We start from the raw sequence: 22649 nt of genomic DNA, 5'->3' as shown, positions 1-22649 counted from the left end.
CGTGAAGCTATACTAAATATTCTAAGATTACATTAACTTTGTATTAGAGAATCAGATGATGTGTTTGTTATACAAAAATGTAAAAATATACTAGCTAACTAAAAGAGTTAGATATAAAGTAACTAAACTGTTTTAGTTGCTCACTTTTCTATAAATATAAACTTAGAGTAACATATTTTTATCTCCTGGTGTGGCCGCATAAAATGAAGAGGTGACATGTTTGGGAAAAGAACTTTGATAGATCCATCATAAAAATCCCTTGTAATTATTCGTTAGTGGCCTAACGAAACAACGACTTCGAGGGGCAACTTTCAACTTTCAGTTGTATTTGAATCTATACCCGCACATGGCATTATTTGTTTGCTGGAACAGTATCGGAACGTATCTACGTCTTCAATTGTTCAAGAATTTTGTTCACATTTCTCTTGTTTGTACAAGGACTTGTTAGAAACATATATTACTTTCCTACAAACCTTACTATATAAAGGAAGTAATAATATTAATATTTCCTAGGAATATCTTGTGAAACAAATCATTCAATGTGACAAAGTAGAAGTCGCTTAATCGCGATTGACTTTAATATAAAAGGATATAATGTAACACCAGTTGCTAGAAAGTTTTATTATAGTTTGTTTAGCTATAGATTATCAACCTTTTCATTGTCCACTATAATTATTTCAATGTTTAGAGATGTGTCTATTCGTGCTCTGACTCAGGACTGTGCCGATTCCAATACATTGTAATAATATCTACTAGATTAAACATTTGATTAAGGGCTTAAAATTAAAGTAAAAAGAACGTAGCTAAATAAATATAGTTTATTAGGTGAATACAAAATACAACAGTAAACTATTAAAATATTTAAAACTATTAAACCCCAAAACCAAGATTTCAAAACATTTTATAAATACATTTATTAAAAATATATACTTTTTGACAAAGTTTTATACATACATTAGTGGAAACAAGCTGAGCAATTATGCCAGTAGAGTTTTAATGGAAAGAAAATAGGAAAGTAAATTTTTACATTAAATTTATCAATTGCAGTGGTTTTGAAAGTATTTTACAGTATTTATAATTTGGTCTTTACAAGTAGGTGGAATTAAAAAAGAATGCTGACAAAAACTCGTAGCGGGCAGCCTGTTGGTAAGAGTTTATCGGACTATTCGGACTGTACAGTGTAACATACTCGTAATTGTTTATCTTCTGAGTATCTCTCGCGGCACAGTCGTAATTACAATATTATATATTTCAATGCGGTCCACACTTATACTGCCTTTATCACAAGAAAGTTTATTTATAATTTTAATTGGCAGAAACATTAGTTTACATTCCAATGTTATATATTTAATAATTATACAGTAGTTACTCACGCGTTATGTAATTCAGATTGTAAAAACTGAGTTACTATCTAATGTTTACTTTAGATTGCACATAAGGTAATCGAGACTTGGCTTCCTTGATATTGTGCATGACATTTTTATTGTAGTTAAATCCTTTTAAACTCGTTAACACAAGCGAAGGAAGTAGTTGATTTTGACAAAAGTAATCTTATTAAGCTTACATATGCACTTATTTGTTTGGTCGGGGTAAAAAATGTAAATTATTTACAGCACCGAAAACATCGTAGACCGGAAATAGATGCTTTTTAAATTAAGTTTAATTTCAAAACAATATGAGTGTTTTTGTCAGTACAATGACATAAACTCAGTTGTAGAACTGTGAATTACACTCTGTTGTGGAACAGGGGCAGAATTTGTGAAGGTCGGAACTGACACATTTTAACAGCAGTAACATTTTAGTCGTGAGATGGACTTGGTATATCTCATACTGGAAGTAGAGATACAAGGATCTGTATTAGATGCTTTTTGAAACAAGCAGGTCTTAAAAACTAACATATGTACTCGTATGTATATATTTTCTTCATCAGGACAATAACCCTAACCCAACTATAAATCCAGAAATAAACTACACTGAAGTAAACTAAAGCGGCTGGAACTGACACTTTTTGACTGAATTAAGTCGTGAAAACTAACGTATGTATATATTTCCTTTACAAATAAATTAGACCGGAAGTGAATTTCATCGGCCGGAACTGACTCTTTGACCGCAGTAACTTTTCAGTCGTACGTAAATTATATATTTTCTTCATCGGGACAAAAAGGCAAACTATATATATATATATATGATAATTTCACTAAGATGGCTACACCCTTCGATTTTAAAAATTGTGTGTGAAACCGCGGGTAACAGCTAATTTGTTTTAAATAACCAAATGTGTAAGAAAGTAAGTACTAAAAAAATAAGAAGGGAATGAATATGAATACTAAAAATAGCGGGATCTTTACCCTGGTAAAGTTTCAAAAATGTAACTGTCATGCCTTTGATAATGCAGTTCAGGGAAACATTATTGCATTAATTCGGTAATCCATCATGACCAGTATAATGACTAACGTGATGAGTAATGTGGTTTAGAGTTGCTTCACCCTGAGACCTTTTCCACACTTACCACAACCTTTGCAATATCCTCTACGTATTATTGTAGTCAGCTAATATATGACCTAAATTAGTCACCTGATACGTATCTACGTGTATAACCATTATAATAACTAGGGTGACGCCTTAGATATACTTGCACCCTAGTTCTCTGTGAATTCCATGGTACTTCTAATTTATGGAATTTAAACTAACTAAGCATTTTGTATACAGGGTGTACATAAAGTCCTGCACGGGTATAATATTTTCTGAATGATAACAGATAAATAAACAAGATTTGGTACATCAATACTACACCTAAAAATCTACTTTTTGAAGGAACTATCAGTTTTCTGTAATATCATGGGGACGTCCCGCAAGGAGTCAGAAGGAAATCTTAAATAGGAGCATAGGTCAATATGGACATCATTTTAAAGGGCTTGTCTAGCAGAGTATAATGCCGCAAACCGCACTCAAAAAGATTGATCCAGTACAAAATGGTGGCTGTTCAAAGATTTTACTTGGTTACATTTTATTAGTAGCCATAACCCCAGTAAAGCAAAACTGCAACCAAACAAATACTGCAGCTAACCACTACATTATGCTGGTCAGTTGTACAGAAGTGAATTATGACATTAGTTATCCTCAAGGGTTATAAATTTGGTCCTAATATATTGATAACGGGGAAAACCTGATAACACTAACAATTAGAAATCTCTTATCTTTGGGTCGCAGTTAGGACTTTCCTATTAGCCAGTCTATTTATAGTAGGCTATTCTAGTTTTCTTGTTTTAGTAGTGCTGTCCATCCATTTTATCAGTAAAGTAAAGAATGTCTTATTTTACCAGGCGAAGTTAGGGCTAAGAAGCCCTCTCTAACACTTAACCTGGGGACCAACGGCTTAAAGGTGACTTCCGAACCACCACCACCAATGGCCGGGCAGGCGGGCCGCTTGCAAGGACAGGATCGCTCAGCGGTCACCTGTCCAAGCAGCAGCCACGCTCGGCGTTGGTACAGCTTTAGTACAAAAGAGTTTGTCGTATTGCTTGTAGTTCTTCAAGTACACTATGTCGCTTGACGAACGTGAACGTATAACACTTCTTATGATGGTTGGTTGGGGAAATAACAGACGATCACACGAAGAAGCATGCCATTTATTTAATAACTACTTTCACGAGAGGCAGCCAATTTCTAGAACAACTGTAGGGAGAACTGTTCAACACTTTATGAAAACAGGAAGTGTTTCCGATCGTTATAGGTCGCTGAGATTTCTAATTGTTACTGTTATCAATTAGTTTTGCTTTACTGGGGTTATGACTACTAATAAAATGTAACCAAGTAAAATCTTTGAACAGCCGCCATTTTGTACTGGATCAATCTTTTTGAGTGCGGTCTGCGGCATTAAACTCTGCTAGACAAGCCCTTTAAAATGATGTCCATATTGACCTATGCTCCTATTTAAGATTTCCTTCTGACTCCTTGCGGGACGTCCCCATAATATTACAGAAAACTGATAGTTCCTTCAAAAAGTAGATTTTTAGGTGTAGTATTGATGTACCAAATCTTATTTATTTATCTGGTATCGTTCAGAAAATATTATACCCGTGCAGGACTTTATGTACACCCTGTATATGTTATATGAAACAAAACCATGCAGAATACATTTTCATTGTAAAAACATTCTAGTTTTTTATCTCACCTTTATTAATTTGTATTAACGTTCTACTTGGTCCATGCTTGTCTTGCTGACCAGTTTGACGTTTACTACATTTTTACTTGTCATCTACTAGACGATTTGCAATATTAATGTATTATAGCAATTTCAATATTCTTATGTTTTACGAAAAAGGTAGTTTACCTTTGTATTAAGATCCTATCAGTCCTTATCATTAGCATATGGGAGGTTCTTATCAAATAGATCAAGGGGGAGTTTTTTACAGTTATCAGGCTCTTAATCTGCTCCATCACTAACAAAGTTCCACAATCCTATACTTTACATAGTGCGAGCAATGACACTCAATTAATAATATTTCATTTCAGTTTTATTTTTATTTTCTTTAGTTATAAATACATACAGGAATTTTTTATTTCACGATTGGGATCTAAGATACTTGTTATCTACGTTCAAATTATTATAATTAATTACCATAACTTTAGTAGCTAAAAGCTTCCAATTTTCAAAAATTTAAAACTTTTGTTCAGTATGACGGTCGCCTTCATAATTTCTTTTTAATAATGTACATGTATATGTAATAATGTTTTGGAGAGTTTACGACATGGTATAATACTTAAAGATTTGTATAACCCCTTTCTTTGAATCATTTTATGTTCTTAAAAACCAAAACACTTGACGAATGCTGTTATATCGAGAGGAATTTGAATCATTGGCGAGACTAGCCCGAGAGAGGACCCAACATCATTCTCGGCGAATGTACATGATTGGAACCAGAAATGCTTATTCGAGTGTTGAACTTGAAATAAGAGCTATTGTCAATTTTTTTTATAGTTGCAACTTCTTAACAATTACAACTAAAATAACTATATTTAACATTGTCGCAGCGAACGCACATCGCTACTTTACCGTGTGTCCTAACGCCACGCTGTGTGTCACTGACTTGTCGCAGTGAAATGTTATCATGGTTATTGCAGATTCAAAGTAATCATAGCCCTAAATTTTGTGTTCATAACATTATAATCGTCAAACTTTGTAAAACGTAGACTAATACCTCAATACAAGTATTTATTTCAGTTGAATATAATTTCTTGTGTTTTTTCTTACAATATAATTTCAATGGGTTTTAATTCGTTTTCTATAATTTCAATATAATAAATATCTCTATATTCATATATAAATGAGCTACGTGAGTTAAGAGTCACGATATCTAGTACATATGATTCATTTAACAGTATAGGCAGTAATGTGGGAAAACCCACATGAAAAGACTTGGATTATATGTCCTTGATAAAAATACATAGGCACACATGAACAAAAAATCCTTTAAATTACTAATTACTGTCTGACATAAAAGAGTAAGGACACAGAACTTTGTCACAAAGGCTCTGTTCTCTCTTAATTATTGCGGCTTTTCGGATTTTGTGTTAATCCTGGTAATACCTCCTATTACTGGAGATAAGAAAGCCTATTATAAATCTAGAGAACAAATGTAATTTAGTGAAACCTTGTCACTCCACTACCCTTGTAACGAACGCTGTGGATTGTTAAATCATAAACATTATATATATTTTCTGCACAGGATTCAGATTAAAGCTACAGATTATAGATTATCTATTACAGTATTCTCACAAATATTTGTAATATTCCGAAGACGAACGACGTAATTTAGAGGGACAGTTTAATAGTCACTTGTCAACAAGTGATGTCAACTTAAGTCAACATAAGATTGAGTCAACTCAATATTTGATGCCAGTTATTTCTTTTCACTTAGCAGTTAATATATTACTCTGACACCGGAAGCCCCACTGGATCTGTACTTATGTTATGGTAATTGGAAGATTTCCATCTGTTAATATTTTTGGTTTAGGAGCGCCCAGCTTCTGAGATGTGTAGTTAATGTGTAGATGTTTAGTTAACTAACGCCTCTTCAAAATTCCTTGCCTTTAGAAACTTTATATCTATGAAAGGTTATGGCTTGTGGGACACTTAGGCATAAAAACTCATTCTGAGTTCTCTTTAATTTTATAGTTGTATGAAAAGTAGAAATTCATTTATTGGATAAGGTACTTAACTTTTTTTAATGAACATTTCTTCCATTGAATGATTCCCAATTTTCCATATCATAGTTATTTCAATTGTTATTATAGCCAAGATTGTTGTGTTACAGGGATGTACCATTAGAAAGCTTTGTTATACATTTCAACCTTTTTAAATTTACACTAATTAACTAAATGTTGTATGTAGTAATGTTTTCCCATGAAATGAACATATCATATTTTTAGTAACGTTCCAATATGTGATGAATATCGCTAAAAAGAACCATGCATATTATTATAGCTGCGCTTAAATGAATACATCAGTAATTTGCAACCATCGAATCGGTTAAGATCTATACGTTATAATAAGTAGATGTTTAATTTGATCAAATCTGAAGAAAATGGCCATGAGCTCCGCTCACGAGTCTGTGCATTATATACTCTCGACTGCAGTCAGCAAACGAAGGTATATCTTAATTGTATATATATGTAAATATATCTTCATGTTTTTCTCTTTTAGTTATTAGATTTTTAAAGATAAGTCATTATTTATTTTTTTTTAGATTGAGAAAGAATCATAATTCCAAAAAATGCATGGAAGTGTTAAAAATAAATAATATATATATATATATATATATATATTATATATATATATATATAAAAAATAAGTTGCTGTTGTCTACATTATACATTGTATACAATGTATAATGTAGACAACAGCAACTTATTTTTTTTAAACTGTATGTACTATTTTTAAACATGTGTTTTATAATAGAGCACAACTACTGACATACGATTGTAATTATTGGTTACATTCTACACCAGTGAAATGTGCTAAGCTAAGGAGTCTTCAGCTTTAATTCTTATAAATAAAAATGAATCGATAAAAGTTTTGCTTATCGCTAATCTTTAGAACGGGCAATTCTTTTTAAAATATTTTTTGAAGTTCTAGGTTATAAGAGTTATTAGAACAGAAAAAATCGAAAAACTTTCCTGGAACCCTTAAGAATTTTGAAAAATAATTTACAATATTGATGTTTTGCAACGCAAATGTAACTTTCATTAAACAGCTGTTGACACTTAGAAAACCATATTTCTAAGTTCGTCAAAAAAGGCTACAACATTTATTAACATTTTATTTCATAAAATAGTTAGTACACAGTGCTTGATCTGTAATGGAATACAAATAAGTTATCCTGTAACTTTTATTCCAGATTGCATACACCTGAAATGATGTTTAGTTTTTGTCTTTTGGAAAATATTGCGAACTAAGACTAGTTCTAGTAATTTCTTTAAATTTCGTTTTCTAAATTGCAGAAACTCTGGCTAACTTTGCCTTTAAACTTCGATATTTATAATAATTTGGAATGGTTTTTTCAGAAATAGCAATATCGCCCTTTTAACAGTCCTTGTTTTAGGAGTATATGGAATGTGATATAAGATAAATCATAAGAGATCTCTCGGTTATGATACACTACTTATAGTAATTATACAATATGTCTATGACGTTAGTTAGCAAGTAAATACACTCTACATTATGTCTGTTTGGCTCTCTTAAATCATGTCCACTCCCGACACAAGTGAGCTTAATCCGGTAGACTGTAATTGGCTTTCGTACTGGCAAATGCTAATCCCCGTGGGCTATGTCTGTAATTAATAATGTTGCACGAATAGTAAAGTTATTAAGCCAAAAAACCAATTATAAATATTAAATGTAATATTATGATTTATATACTTCATCACTGCCCGAAGTAAAAATAAGGCTAAGTATTTGTGCTTAATCATACTAACACCTCTGGGGTTTTTAAGAATATAATATTAAGAATATATTAAAGAATATAATAAGCTTTGAGCTAAATAGTATCGATCCCTTTTTATACAAGTCATCTTTAAGTAATAGTTTTTGTTCTTAAACTATGAGATGCAATATGGACTTCAGTGGCAATCTAATACCACCCAGTAATTGTATGTGTTTAATTAATGGGAATACTGTAATACAGGTTTCGTGACTGTAGCTAAAATAGCTGCACTCATATTATTATTTATCAAGATTATGTAATTGGTGCTTAATTCTTAACATAAGAAATACAAAAATACTAATAAGATGAGAAAAATAAAATAATCATAGTATATTTTGTGTTAGTGACTTAATATTATTACCACTAAGTCTAAATATGTTACAAACTTCTCTATTTCGAAAGATTTCATGAGCAGGTTTCGTGAAATCATATATCTAATAACATTCAGAGATGCACCTTAATTTGGTTATACACGCAATATACTAGACACCCACTCTGACCTCCTGTTATATTAGCAGGAGCAGGTTGTCAGTAATAAGAGGCACTCCATTGTCTCTGACAACTGTCAGAGAGCTGTATGCAGAGATACACGTGCACAGTATGACATGTAACAGTGTAGCAGATGTTCTGTGAAGGTTTCATAACTAGCACACATTGAACTGATATATGAGGCTGGTTACAACGCATATCTCAGATTTACTTGGATGTGTAGCTTCGAAGGCTTTTAACATTCAGATTCAACAATGAAAGTAATAATGTGTGTGTGTGTGTGTGTGTGTGTGTGTGTGTGTGTGTGTGTGTGTGTGTGTGTGTGTGTGTGTGTGTGTGTGTGGTGTGTGTGTGTGTGTGTGTGTGTGTGTGTGTGTGTGTGTGTGTGTGTGTGTGTGTGTGTGTGTGTGTGTGTGTGTGTGTGTGTGTGTGTGTGTGTGTGTGTGTGTGTGTGTGTAAGTTTGTGTGTGTTTGTGTGATACATATTACTACTATGTACTTCCGGTTTCCTTAGTGCATTATTATACTCTCGACTGCAGTCAGCAACGAAGGTATATCTTAATGTATATATATATATATATATATATATATATATATATATATATATATGTAAATATATCTTCATGTTTTCTCTTTTAGTTATTAGATTTTTAAAGATAAGTCATTATTTATTTTTTTTAGATTGAGAAAGAATCATAATTCCAAAAAATGCATGGAAGTGTTAAAAATAAATAATATATATATATATATATATATATAAAATAAGTTGCTGTTGTCTACATTATACATTGTATACATAAAATGTATAATGTAGACAACAGCAACTTATTTTTTTAAACTGTATGTACTATTTTTAAACATGTGTTTATAATAGAGCACAACTACTGACATACGATTGTAATTATTGGTTACATTGTACACCAGTGAAATGTGCTAAGCTAAGGAGTCTTCAGCTTTAATTCTTATAAATAAAAATGAATCGATAAAAGTTTTGCTTAGCGCTAATCTTTAGAACGGGCAATTCTTTTTAAAATATTTTTTGAAGTTCTAGGTTATAAGAGTTATTAGAACAGAAAAATCGAAAAACTTTCCTGGAACCCTTAAGAATTTTGAAAAATAATTACAATATTGATGTTTTGCAACGCAAATGTAACTTTCATTAAACAGCTGTTGACACTTAGAAAACCATATTTCTAAGTTCGTCAAAAAGGCTACAACATTTATTAACATTTTATTTCATAAAATAGTTAGTACACAGTGCTTGATCTGTAATGGAATACAAATAAGTTATCCTGTAACTTTTATTCCAGATTGCATACACCTAAAATGATGTTTAGTTTTTGTCTTTTGGAAAATATTGCGAACTAAGACTAGTTCTAGTGATTTCTTTAAATTTCGTTTTCTAAATTGCAGAACTCTGGCTAACTTTGCCTTTAAACTTCGATATTTATAATAATTTGGAATGGTTTTTCAGAAATAGCGATATCGCCCTTTTAACAGTCCTTGTTTTAGGAGTATATGGAATGTGATATAAGATAAATCATAAGAGATCTCGGTTATGATACACTACTTATAGTAATTATACAATATGTCTATGACGTAGTTAGCAAGTAAATACACTCTACATTATGTCTGTTTGGCTCTCTTAAATCATGTCCACTCCCGACACAAGTGAGCTTAATCCGGTAGACTGTAATTGGCTTTCGTACTGGCAAATGCTAATCCCCGTGGGCTATGTCTGTAATTAATAATGTTGCACGAATAGTAAAGTTATTAAGCCAAAAACCAATTATAAATATTAAATGTAATATTATGATTTATATACTTCATCACTGCCCGAAGTAAAAATAAGGCTAAGTATTTGTGCTTAATCATACTAACACCTCTGGGGTTTTTAAGAATATAATATTAAGAATATATTAAAGAATATAATAAGCTTTGAGCTAAATAGTATCGATCCCTTTTATACAAGTCATCTTTAAGTAATAGTTTTTGTTCTTAAACTATGAGATGCAATATGGACTTCAGTGGCAATCTAATACCACCCAGTAATTGTATGTGTTTAATTAATGGGAATATTGTAATACAGGTTTCGTGACTGTAGCTAAAATAGCTGCACTCATATTATTATTTATCAAGATTATGTAATTGGTGTTTAATTCTTAACATAAGAAATACAAAATACTAATAAGATGAGAAAATAAAATATCATAGTATATTTTGTGTTAGTGACTTAATATTATTACCACTAAGTCTAAATATGTTACAACTTCTCTATTTCGAAAGATTTCATGAGCAGGTTTCGTGAAATCATATATCTAATAACATTCAGAGATGCACCTTAATTTGGTTATACACTCAATATACTAGACACCCACTCTGACCTCCTGTTATATTAGCAGGAGCAGGTTGTCAGTAATAGAGGCACTCCATTGTCTCTGACAACTGTCAGAGAGCTGTATGCAGAGATACACGTGCACAGTATGACATGTAACAGTGTAGCAGATGTTCTGTGAAGGTTTCATAACTAGCACACATTGAACTGATATATGAGGCTGGTTACAACGCATATCTCAGATTTACTTGGATGTGTAGCTTCGAAGGCTTTTAACATTCAGATTCAAAAATGAAAGTAATAATGTGTGTGTGTGTGTGTGTGTGTGTGTGTGTGTGTGTGTGTGTGTGTGTGTGTGTGTGTGTGCGTGTGTGGTGTGTGCGTGTGTGCGTGTGTGTGTGTGTGTGTGTGTGTGTGTGTGTGTGTGTGTGTGTGTGTGTGTGTGTGTGTGTGTGTGTGTGTGTGTGTGTGTGTGTGTGTGCGTGTGTGTGTGTGTGTGTGTGTGTGTGTGTAGCTATGTTTGTGCATACGATTAAACGCTAACTACTCTATTTAAGTACTTCTCTTCTTATGAATAAAAATATTTATGTATAATTTGTCTCGTTACATAGACTATGTACCATAGTAGTATAGTTTAAATCATTTTTAAGTAGAATCAAGAATAGAATCTCTTTACTTGAGATAATATGCATGTATGTCTCTTCAAATAGATTTCAAATCAATCCTGCCATTTTGGAATACTGTCATTGATCAATTAACTACATTAAAATATGTTATTATATTAATGTAATTGAAGATACAAACACAAATAAGGAAATTTTTGGTGTTATTTATTATTGAATTATCTTTGTTTACGTTCAAGCAATAATTTATTGCATTTATGTATTTGTCAGAAGATCATGCTGTCGTAAATAAAACAGCTACTGTTAACCATTCAATTGTGCTGGAATGAATATTCTATGATCATGTTTTAACTATTTTGTGTAACTATGAAATTGACTATTAGCATCTGGTGATCTGTATAGTAGTATAACAATGCGTAGCTATAGCATTTCATACCCTGGATCACTGAGAGTTATTTATTTCACATTCTTACGACAAAGTTCACGAAGAGAGAACCCAAAACTTAACTCCGCAGAAATCTTTATTTATAAGTCTAGGGTTGCTATGGAATAGTGCTAACCTCTGGGATAAATGCTACACTATTAAGTTGGAAGTTGGTGGAAGAAACGAAGTTTAATATAGATATGGCTAAAAGTCGTTACCAATTGTGAACTATTCAAATATTAAAGCAATTTTGTTTATGTTTCGGAATTGCCTCTTTTTAATTTTCTTCGTGATATTCGTAGTAAATGCAGGAGTGACTGCTATCGTACGTACTTCATTGATACAAATACAAAAGCGCACTGATATTATATCGTAAGGCTGTTCATTGTAGGCTATAACTCATCGTAAAAGTTTTATTAAGCAAGTAGCTGACTGATGTCGAGTACAGAAATTTCAAGCAAATGTACATGGAAATGATGTGTGTGTGTGTGTGTGTGTGTGTGTGTGTGTGTGTGTGTGTGTGTGTGTGTGTGTGTGTGTGTGTGTGTGTGTGTGTGTGTGTGTGTGTGTGTGTGTGTGTGTGTGTGTGTGTGTGTGTGTGTGTGTGTGTGTGTGTGTGTGTGTGTGTGTGTGTGTGTGTGTGTGTGTGTGTGTGTGTGTGTGTGTGTGTGTGTGTGTTATAAACATTTACGCCCTCCCGATTACAAATCTCGCGGTTTCTATCAACACTATTTGATATATATTAGGTATATTGGAAATTTTCTTAATAACTGTCATTTAATATAATATTTTGGTTAAATAACGTTCCAAATGGATTCAGTAATAAACAGTTGGTATATCGATACACCATAATCTATCTATCGATGTAACCCAAGTTCATATCTGAAATGTCTGCTAAAAAACATAAAAGACGTGACTTCACTTCTGGAAATTGTCATTTTCCATCTTCTTTTATTTTTATATTTGCCCAACATAATTATGATTATATTACTAATTTACACATGTACATAGGGAACAAATTAATAGAACACTCTATATATATATATATATATATATATATATATATATATATATATATATATATATATATATATATATATTTGATTCCATATCAGATTCAATAGTCATATGAATTAGATTTACATGCGGTCAGCACTAAACTGTTTTATTATAATAGACTTTAATTCAAATAGACATAACAACAGTATATATTCATTGTGTTTGATTTTTCACTTTAAATAACCATGTTTAATAATAGACTATGTTTAATATTTTTCACATGCCATCACTTTATATTCGGGTAATATCAATAAAGTTTTAACGTATTATTATTGTTATGGGATGTAAAAAATGTGATTAAGTACTACACGCCTTTGTTTTAAATTTGTAATAACTCCTTACGAATGTGTTTTCCACATTATATGAAGCCCCTCGAAAATACTCAACGGCCATTTTGTTACTCTTGGCTAATATAAAATTAGATCATAAAATTATAAACAAGAAAATAAGTTTTCTGTCCTGTTTATAAATATTTCCTTGAATGGACCTATAGGTAGTCTTTTAACAATATGATATTGATTATTTAATATTGGTGCCTAGAAAACCTAATCGTATTGTAGCTAGTATTACACGATTTAAATGAAGTCATTTTGTCCTCTGGTATTTATGAATCTGTCATGGTCATTCAGACAAACTGTAATATCTATAGTGTAACCTCTCTTGATTCAGAGAAGGAATTTTACCTTACGTTTGGTTTTGAGTACTTTTTATATTATTTGTAAGGCAAAAACACCAGAATATATCGAAAATCCCGTTCTCCATTCCTTTTTCACAATACCATGATATCATAGCCACCAATACGGTTACTATTTGAAAGCTTTAAATGCGGCGAGCTGTTATCAAGTGTTAATAAAAATTCAGGAATAAATAACTGGCTCAGTGGAAAGGGTCTCAGAGAGTGCTGAGGACTAATAAACAAGAGACAAATGTCTAGAGGAAGTAAGAACTGACAGTGATATACTAGTCACATCACAGTGCTTGATACAGAGTCACTGAATCATAATTGAGATATATCCCTTATCTTGAAAGCCATCTACTCTTACACTACTGTTGTTTGTTACAACCGAAAGTTAAGCTAAATTTGTAATTAATTCGGATTTTTGGGTTTCCTGTAACTATAAATATACGTAATTAAAAATCAATGTTAAGAATCTTTGGATATTACTATATCTTTTAGTAACGCAACACTCAACATTTTTATTATAATAAGTTAAGGAGGAGTTCGTCACACCACGAGGCTTCCTCTGTAAATCCTTTAAAAGCTTCCCTGACACTCGGCCAATTCTCAAGGAGGGGCATGCAATTAATCTCTATCTTGTGAATAAACTTTCATAATATTATTAAACATCATAGCTAAATTTATCCTCAAGATATCATGCGGACAGATATACAGACCCTGAGTGATGTTTATTCTGTGCTAGTTAGCTTTGCCAACTTTTAAAGAGACTATAAAAGATCCAAAATAGCATTTATATATCGTATGTTACGTATCTTTTTATTACAACTGCCTCTGTAAGGCAATCATAAGGTACTAACCTGATTTACAATTTGAGATTTAAGAGCACATCATAAACTATTGTTACGTCAAAGTTGAATCTTAAATATTCAACGCTGCCAAGTCTGAATTTGAGATTGATTTTAAATGTTTTAAAATTCGTCTCACATGAAATTTCGGGAAGCATTCTCCATTCCTCACACCGTACTACGTATTTCTCTTAATATTTACAATTCTCATTTAGAAGAGTTCATTAGTCATTGAAGCGATCCCTTGTTTACAACCGGTTTGAAGTAATTTCAAATGGCCAGTCTGACTTTTTATAAAGAATTATTTATTATATCCTGTAATAGTGGCATTTCTTTTTAATTTATAGTTAATAATGTTTTGTATTCGACATTACGGGATGTTTGGGAAAAGGTAACTGTCGGTCAACCTAAAAGCTTTGCTGTTAAAATATTACTGATACCAATAATACTATAATTTTAAAGTATTACGTAAACCTCTCCCGTCCATTTTGGTCAAATTTACTATCCACTGTGTCGAACTCATTCATTTCTCTCTTATCACACTCTTATCACGTAACTCAATAATTACACTTTTGATCGGACACGATAATCGGTAAAGATCAACCATCATATAATGTTTTATCCTTAAAATTACAAAGAAAACGGTAAAAGAAACGATGAATTAAATTTCAGTTGAGTATAAATTACAGTGCATTTTTAGGACAAAGACAAGTTAACCTAAATTACTTTTAAATATAACACCAGATATTAAGTTCTCGATTGTGGATAGGAAGGGGAAGGTTTAAACAAGAGAATGATGCCGAGTAGCGAAGTCGTCGCGTCGTCACTTGTCACAATAGCACAGGGATCCATGAAGATACAAAAAACTTCATGATCATAACAACATTTAGGATTGTTTTAAACATCTCAACCCTACAAGTGAATGTCAATGTATTTGGTTGTATTTTGGAACACAGTATTCTGTGGTTGCCTTATTTCAATATCTTATCTCATGAAGCGTAAAATTTCTAAAAAGAAAATTATCCTTTTATCTTATAGAAATTATCTTATAGAAAGTATAAAATAACAAGTATAAAATATTAAAACACTACACTATACATAAGTACTGGACGAACAATACAGAATCAGTATTTTTTTATAATTTAGTTAGAAAATACTAAGAAAAAAAACACCAACCACGTTTCAAGCTAACCTCCCTTTTTGTGACTGTATCTTTTAGGTTCCGAACTTTGCTACTGCAAAGTTAGTTTCATAAAAGTTGACATGAAAGTGTATTTCATTTTGGTTAGTTTTAACCACCAGAAACAAGAATGTGTTATTATATTTTATTAGTATTCTAGTATACACTAAGTCTACACATTTCCTTTTCAATATCGATACCATGCATTTACACGTTGGTCTCACTCTCCATATAAGTTACAGGGATCAATTAAGACACATTTTAAACACCTGAAACAAGAATGTGTTATTATATTTTATTAGTATTCTAGTATACACTAAGTCTACACATTTCCTTTTCAATATCGATACCATGCATTTACACGTTGGTCTCACTCTCCATATAAGTTACAGGGATCAATTAAGACACATTTTAAACACCAGAAACAAGAATGTGTTATTATATTTTATTAGTATTCTAGTATACACTAAGTCTACACATTTCCTTTTCAATATCGATACCATGCATTTACACGTTGGTCTCACTCTCCATATAAGTTACAGGGATCAATTAAGACACATTTTAAACACCAGAAACAAGAATGTGTTATTATATTTTATTAGTATTCTAGTATACACTAAGTCTACACATTTCCTTTTCAATATCGATACCATGCATTTACACGTTGGTCTCACTCTCCATATAAGTTACAGGGATCAATTAAGACACATTTTAAACACCAGAAACAAGAATGTGTTATTATATTTTATTAGTATTCTAGTATACACTAAGTCTACACATTTCCTTTTCAATATCGATACCATGCATTTACACGTTGGTCTCACTCTCCATATAAGTTACAGGGATCAATTAAGACACATTTTAAACACCAGAAACAAGAATGTGTTATTATATTTTATTAGTATTCTAGTATACACTAAGTCTACACATTTCCTTTTCAATATCGATACCATGCATTTACACGTTGGTCTCACTCTCCATATAAGTTACAGGGATCAATTAAGACACATTTTAAACACCAGAAACAAGAATGTGTTATTATATTTTATTAGTATTCTAGTATACACTAAGTCTACACATTTCCTTTTCAATATCGATACCATGCATTTACACGTTGGTCTCATTCTCCACATAAGTTACAGGGATCAATTAAGACACATTTTAAACACCTGAAACAAGAATGTGTTATTATATTTTATTAGTATTCTAGTATACACTAAGTCTACACATTTCCTTTTCAATATCGATACCATGCATTTACACGTTGGTCTCATTCTCCACATAAGTTACAAGGATCAATTAAGACACATTTTAAACACCTGAAACAAGAATGTGTTATTATATTTTATTAGAATAATACACTAAGTACTCCTACACATTTTCTTTTCAGTATCGATACCATGCATTTACACGTTGGTCTCACTCTCCATATAAGTTACAGGGATCAATTAAGACACATTTTAAACACGGGCATCCGCTAAGTTAATTTAACAAAAAGATGTATAAAAGCGCTGACAAGTTTATAAAATATGAAAATAACTAAACAAAACAAAACATAAATAATACATAACTAATAATACTATGACTATAATCTACAATGTGATCTAAGTTATTTTATATTCTCTTTGCCTACAGATTCCAACCAGTCAATTGTTTTGCCGGAAAATTTTAAATTGTTACAATTATTTAACCATACAGCAATTAGGAGTGTGGATTGCCAAGTGGTATGACGTAGGTCTTTGAATATGATGTAGAGATAGATTAGGTTCAAAATCCTATCTGTGGCTGCAGCACTTTGATCAGTACCATCGACCTTGTACTGTATCAACTCTCCCTTTTATTCTGTTTGATAAGATCCTTGCACAGGCCAGTGGAGGACAGGTAGGATAAGGCTTAAAACGGAACTGGCTTGTCACTTAAATAAACGAACAAATATTGAATAATATGTAAAGTAAACATAGTAATGAGGTAATTGGTTAGTAATGTAATAATAAATGTATTCCAATATCAACAAGTAGAGGAGTACACTAAAGATCAAAGTGTCTGTCAACCAGATGGCAAAAAATGGTTACAACTGTGTTTAGCCAGAGGTTGTTAGCCCATTACTCAAGCAGACAAATAGCAGGATCGGGACGAGGTATGCTGCGACACTCACCACTTCAACAGGAGACAAATTCAATGTTACCTCTCCCAAATAAGTTCGTAATTAATTAATTTTGATAAAATATTTAAAAAATATGATAAGCTCAAGTTAAAAATAAAAAAATTTTGGACAATCTCTTTTATTCTAATGTAGGCTACTTCTTTTTTAAATATCAACTAATATAAAATAAAATGTTATTAAATCCTAATACTATTTTGTTAGTCAAAATATCAAGATATATTGTCATTATATGATTTTATTTGTAAAATAGATTATTTAAAGTCTTAAGAGCTTCATATCTTTTATGTGTATTTAAACATTGACTAGTAAGTAAATTTAAGTTTGACAACAGTTTCAATCGATTAAGTTACGCTCTTATCATCGTAAATGTATTTTTCTTTAAGATGTAATTTTAGTTAAATTTAGTTAGAAACTTGCAATATTGCCGAAGTGATCTGCACACCAAGTCCTTATCAGAGAAAACCGCACTGTAATCAGGCGTTTCCTTGCTTATCTAACCACACACCTTGTGTTATACAATGTGGTTAGACTATATTCCATAATAATATTGTTTGTATTTTTTCTGAATAAAATTCATTATTTCATGCATTGATTGAAATGAATAATTCAAAGCATTCTTATTATTATAATTTGAGCAAATTTATCAGGAATTCGTGGATGTTATACATGTGGTTCTCTAGGTAATTCCGAATCGAAAGGCATATTTTATGTACATATTAGAACAGTCTTCATGGTTTCAGATGTTAAACGAAATTGCGTTAGATTACATTAAAAGTATTTTTTATATACATTTTACCTCATACATATAAGAAATAGGACCAATATATAAAGAAAACGCTTTTAAATAGAAACATTATTTCTTGTATTATAATACAGTTTTTTATTTAAATACGAATAGTTATAACAATTCATGAATCATTTAATAATATATAATGTTTATAATCGTAATAGTTAATATAACTATCAGTAATTAACAATTTATTGGATATACAGTGTAATATACTTAGACAACATCATGCAGTAACAGTTCCGATACGATGCTGCACCACAACAGTGTGCCTTGTGTTACATCACTCTCAATAAATCACTGTCATGCATCACTATTATACAATGTTTTACATAAAGGACAATTCTGTGTCACTTCACTTACATGATTATCTGTAACAAATTAAAAATCTGTAAAAATCTTACGCTAAATGGATCGAACGATTTTTACAGTGTATCATGCACCAAATAAATAAATCAAAATTAATTTGAGAATTAAAAAATTAAGTAAAACATTGCCGGCCCACTCCGGCTTTTCCGGTCTGCCTCCGCGCATTGCCAGATGTACCCGCCCACTGCGACCGGCCCGGTCCGGTCAGCCCTTGTTACGTCAACGCCGTGATATATACTCGATCTGCACCAGCGCAGTCAGTAATCTTTTTCCAACTTCACACTGCGTTGATTTACCGTTGTGAAATCACTGTTCTACTTCTACTCTTGTTTTACTAAACATGTTAAGGTGTGAAGATACAAGTTCTGACGAAAAAGACATTATGATAGCTGTAGCTTGCAAAAGCTACGCAAAAGAGGACCAAGGTACTGGTTTTACGATATCAACCTAAAAAGGGAAGAATGTGGTAAATGTGCTCATCTCTTCCCAGATATCTTACAAGATTTCGTCTGAATAAACACAGCTAGCCATTTTTATCATTGGGATCAATAAAACGAACTGCACTGCTAAGAGTACGTTCAGAGTGTGAAATAACTTTAGACAGATAAAGGAGACCATGTAGAGGGGTATCTCCAACCCACCATACCATCACTTCCCTTCTGGCCTTCTCGAAATGTCTAAATGCATGCAATAAATGGATACCCGTCAACTGCGAGCGTTCCGGCCCGGACTGTCCGGCCTCGGTCGGCTCTTGGGGCGAATGTGCCAGTGCCGTATGGGCCGAGTCCGCCCGGGCCGGTCGCAGTGGGCGGGTGTCCATTTGATTGAGTGTATTTCGACTTAACAAAAACGCCGGGCCGGGCCGGTCACAGTAGACACCATGCTTAACACGTTAGCGGTCACGCCGGGATGCGCAGTAGCAAGCCCCGCCCACTCACGTCACCCGTTCACCACCGCGGCCCGTCCAAGCAGGCGCCTTACCCACACCGTCGCCATTACTGTTTAACTCGTGTTGTGCACGTGCTGTTTTTGCTTCATACATCAGTGAGTATATTTTAGTGCTTTACTGTTTGCTTTACCGTTGAGTTAAATATGTTTTGTTGTGCTATCGGTGGTTATAGTAACAAACTAAAATATCCATCATTTAAACTATTACAAATAGAAATATACCGTTAAATTAAAAGAAGAGGTTAGTACCGAGCAACAACAGCTTACATAGGCCGGCAGTGACAGCAATAAGCCGGCCTGGCCTGTACGGCAGACGCGTCGCTGATGAACGGATGACGTCATCAAGCGCGTGACCCCTACCGTGTTAGTATCCGTGGTACTCGTTACTCGGTAAAAGTGTTACTCGGCGCAACTCTAGTTACTCGTTACTGGTTCCATATAAATTAAAAATTAGGCAATAACTTCGTTTTTGCAATCTGAGTTAAACTATTGATCAAGTAGGCTACTCTGCAGAATTATTTAATATTTTCTAAAATTTAAATTTAAACAAATGTTTCTACCTGTTTGTTGAACTTTCGCAAAAAGTGTCAACAGCTGTTTGGTGTCTTTGGATTACGCATCGTAAATATTATACTTATCTTCGTATTCTAAAATATTCCGGAAAAGTTTTCCTATTTTTCTCTTCATCAAAACCTTCCTCAGACTCCAACAAATATAGTAAAAAAGAATTAGCCCAATTGTTCCAGCCGTTCTCGAGATAGTAAGCAGTATAGAAAGAATCGGTTGTAATTGATATATCGTACAAGACATTGGTTGAAAAGTTAACCACTTGTATGCCACGTGTACATCCACGCAATATAACAAAAATTTGAAATCATGTATCTATGTGTGTTTAGTGCGTAACTATTTGCTAACAAAGAAAAGTTCAAATGTGTTTTATTGCTGTCTGAATTTGAAGTAAGAATTTCAATTTAACGTGCATTTAACGCAAATACAAGAAAGGTCCAATTAATGAAAATATCATACGAATTTTGGTTCAAGCGATACTAATAAATTGGAGTTTTGAAGTATAAATCATCAGTTAGATCAAGAGTATCAGGCGAACCGGTTGAACTAATGTCTTACTAATTCCGTACATAGACAAAATCTAGAGTTAGGAATTCCAAAATATCAACCATTCTCAAAGTTTTACGCAAAAGACCGAAACTACAAATATATAAAATAAGGCTATTGCATGAATCGGAACCTTATGATTGTGTTCAATTTCGCTGTTTAATTACTTAATAATATATTTGAAAATTTATTATTTTTAGATAGTAAATTTTATGACATACGAAGCTAAAAGCCACCTATATGGGTTATCAAACACAATTCACGTAAATGGGGAAGCCACGTGAATCTTTGAGAAACCATTCAACTCGCCTAAACTGATTTTTGTTGTTTTGTGTTAAAAAATTGTTTATTTGGAATTTTTCTTTGTATTAATAACAATGAAAAGAAATTTGTACCCCGATATATCAATCAATTATTAATTTTCTCATCTGTTTAAGCTTTGGATGAAGAATATGGATATCGGTTAGGACCAAGAGAACCTATGCTCTGGCCCCCGAGAAGTCCATACCTGACACTTCGTGATTTTTATTGTTTAGAGTCAAATAATTCGTAACCTCCTTTACCTGAAGAACGTGATGAACGAAGCAATGAAAAACGCTAACGAAGGTATATTAACTAACGTTTTAGCAGAACTTAAATACTGATTTATACGTTATGTATAAAACTGTTTTGCATTACAATGTCGAAGAATAAATAACATATACAGTACATACATAATTCCGTGTTCATTTGAATCATGTTCAAAGTCCCGCCATCCTTTTAAGAACACCCTAAATTAAGTTTCATATTTCAAAGTAGCTAATATTGTATTATAACTAACCATAGAGTAAATATAAATTAGTACCCGCTAACTTTAAAAAGTAGTTTTGGTGATATTACCTCATATATCAATGTAATTAAGTGTGAACTGGAGTGTCAGCGTGGGATGACGTTCAATCTTTAATTATGTAAACCGCTTGGGCCGAGTAAGCTAGAGCTCCCTCGATAAATTAACCTCATTTAACCACAGAGTAAGTATTAGCATATTTGTAAAAGTTTCATCATCGCTTGTTTTCTCTTAAAACTGTTTACATATATAATTATGAATTTGACGTAAACATTGTTTCACGTTTGATTTTGGTGTACTTATTTATTGGCGTCTATTTAAATTATTTAATTTTTAAAAGTTTAATCTTATACATTAGGATTTAACACCTGAAGAAGCAAGCAGAAACTCCCAAATCTCCGCATTCTGTTGGTGTAGTACTTAACAATTAATAGTCGTTTCATCTATCAAATCGTCTGTCGTTAACAGTTAACTCTAAACAAGGAATAATCTAGGTGTCACTCATATAATGCCTCATATAGACATGGCTCATATATGTATCGATCATTCATGGAAAGTAGCCAAGAACTCCAGCTATTTATAGCACCTCTCTACATTGAAGTGTATTCTTCTCTGCTTTTCTATATTTGTTATATTTTAATGACAAAACTCCAAGAAAGTTATTGAGACAATACCAATTAGAAATATGTAAGCACTTATTCAGAGCGGAATGTTGTCCGGTAAAGTTCACCTATCTAGTTATCTTTGAACGTATATTTTCTTTCTCATACATATTGTATGAGAAAGTATATTTATGTTTTTAAATATGTTACTCTCATGCGAA

The 22649-nt window shown here is 32.4% G+C and overlaps 1 protein-coding gene across 1 annotated transcript in view; it reads left to right on the top strand.

Moving 5' to 3' along the window:
• The first annotated feature begins 19872 nt into the window (after window positions 1–19872).
• LOC124363945 (inter-alpha-trypsin inhibitor heavy chain H4-like) overlaps window positions 19873–22649 on the top strand; it is a 55440-nt gene continuing 52663 nt past the window's right edge. Inside the window, exon 1 of the mRNA XM_046819219.1 lies at window positions 19873–19983. The gene's annotated coding sequence lies outside the window, so the exon portion shown is untranslated. The remainder of the gene's footprint in view (window positions 19984–22649) is intronic.

The sequence above is a fragment of the Homalodisca vitripennis genome, chromosome 1 (assembly GCF_021130785.1).
Source record: "Homalodisca vitripennis isolate AUS2020 chromosome 1, UT_GWSS_2.1, whole genome shotgun sequence".
NCBI lineage: Eukaryota > Metazoa > Arthropoda > Insecta > Hemiptera > Cicadellidae > Homalodisca > Homalodisca vitripennis.
The sequence above is the reverse complement of the archived record's forward strand: the minus strand, read 5'-3'. Positions and strand labels throughout refer to the sequence as shown.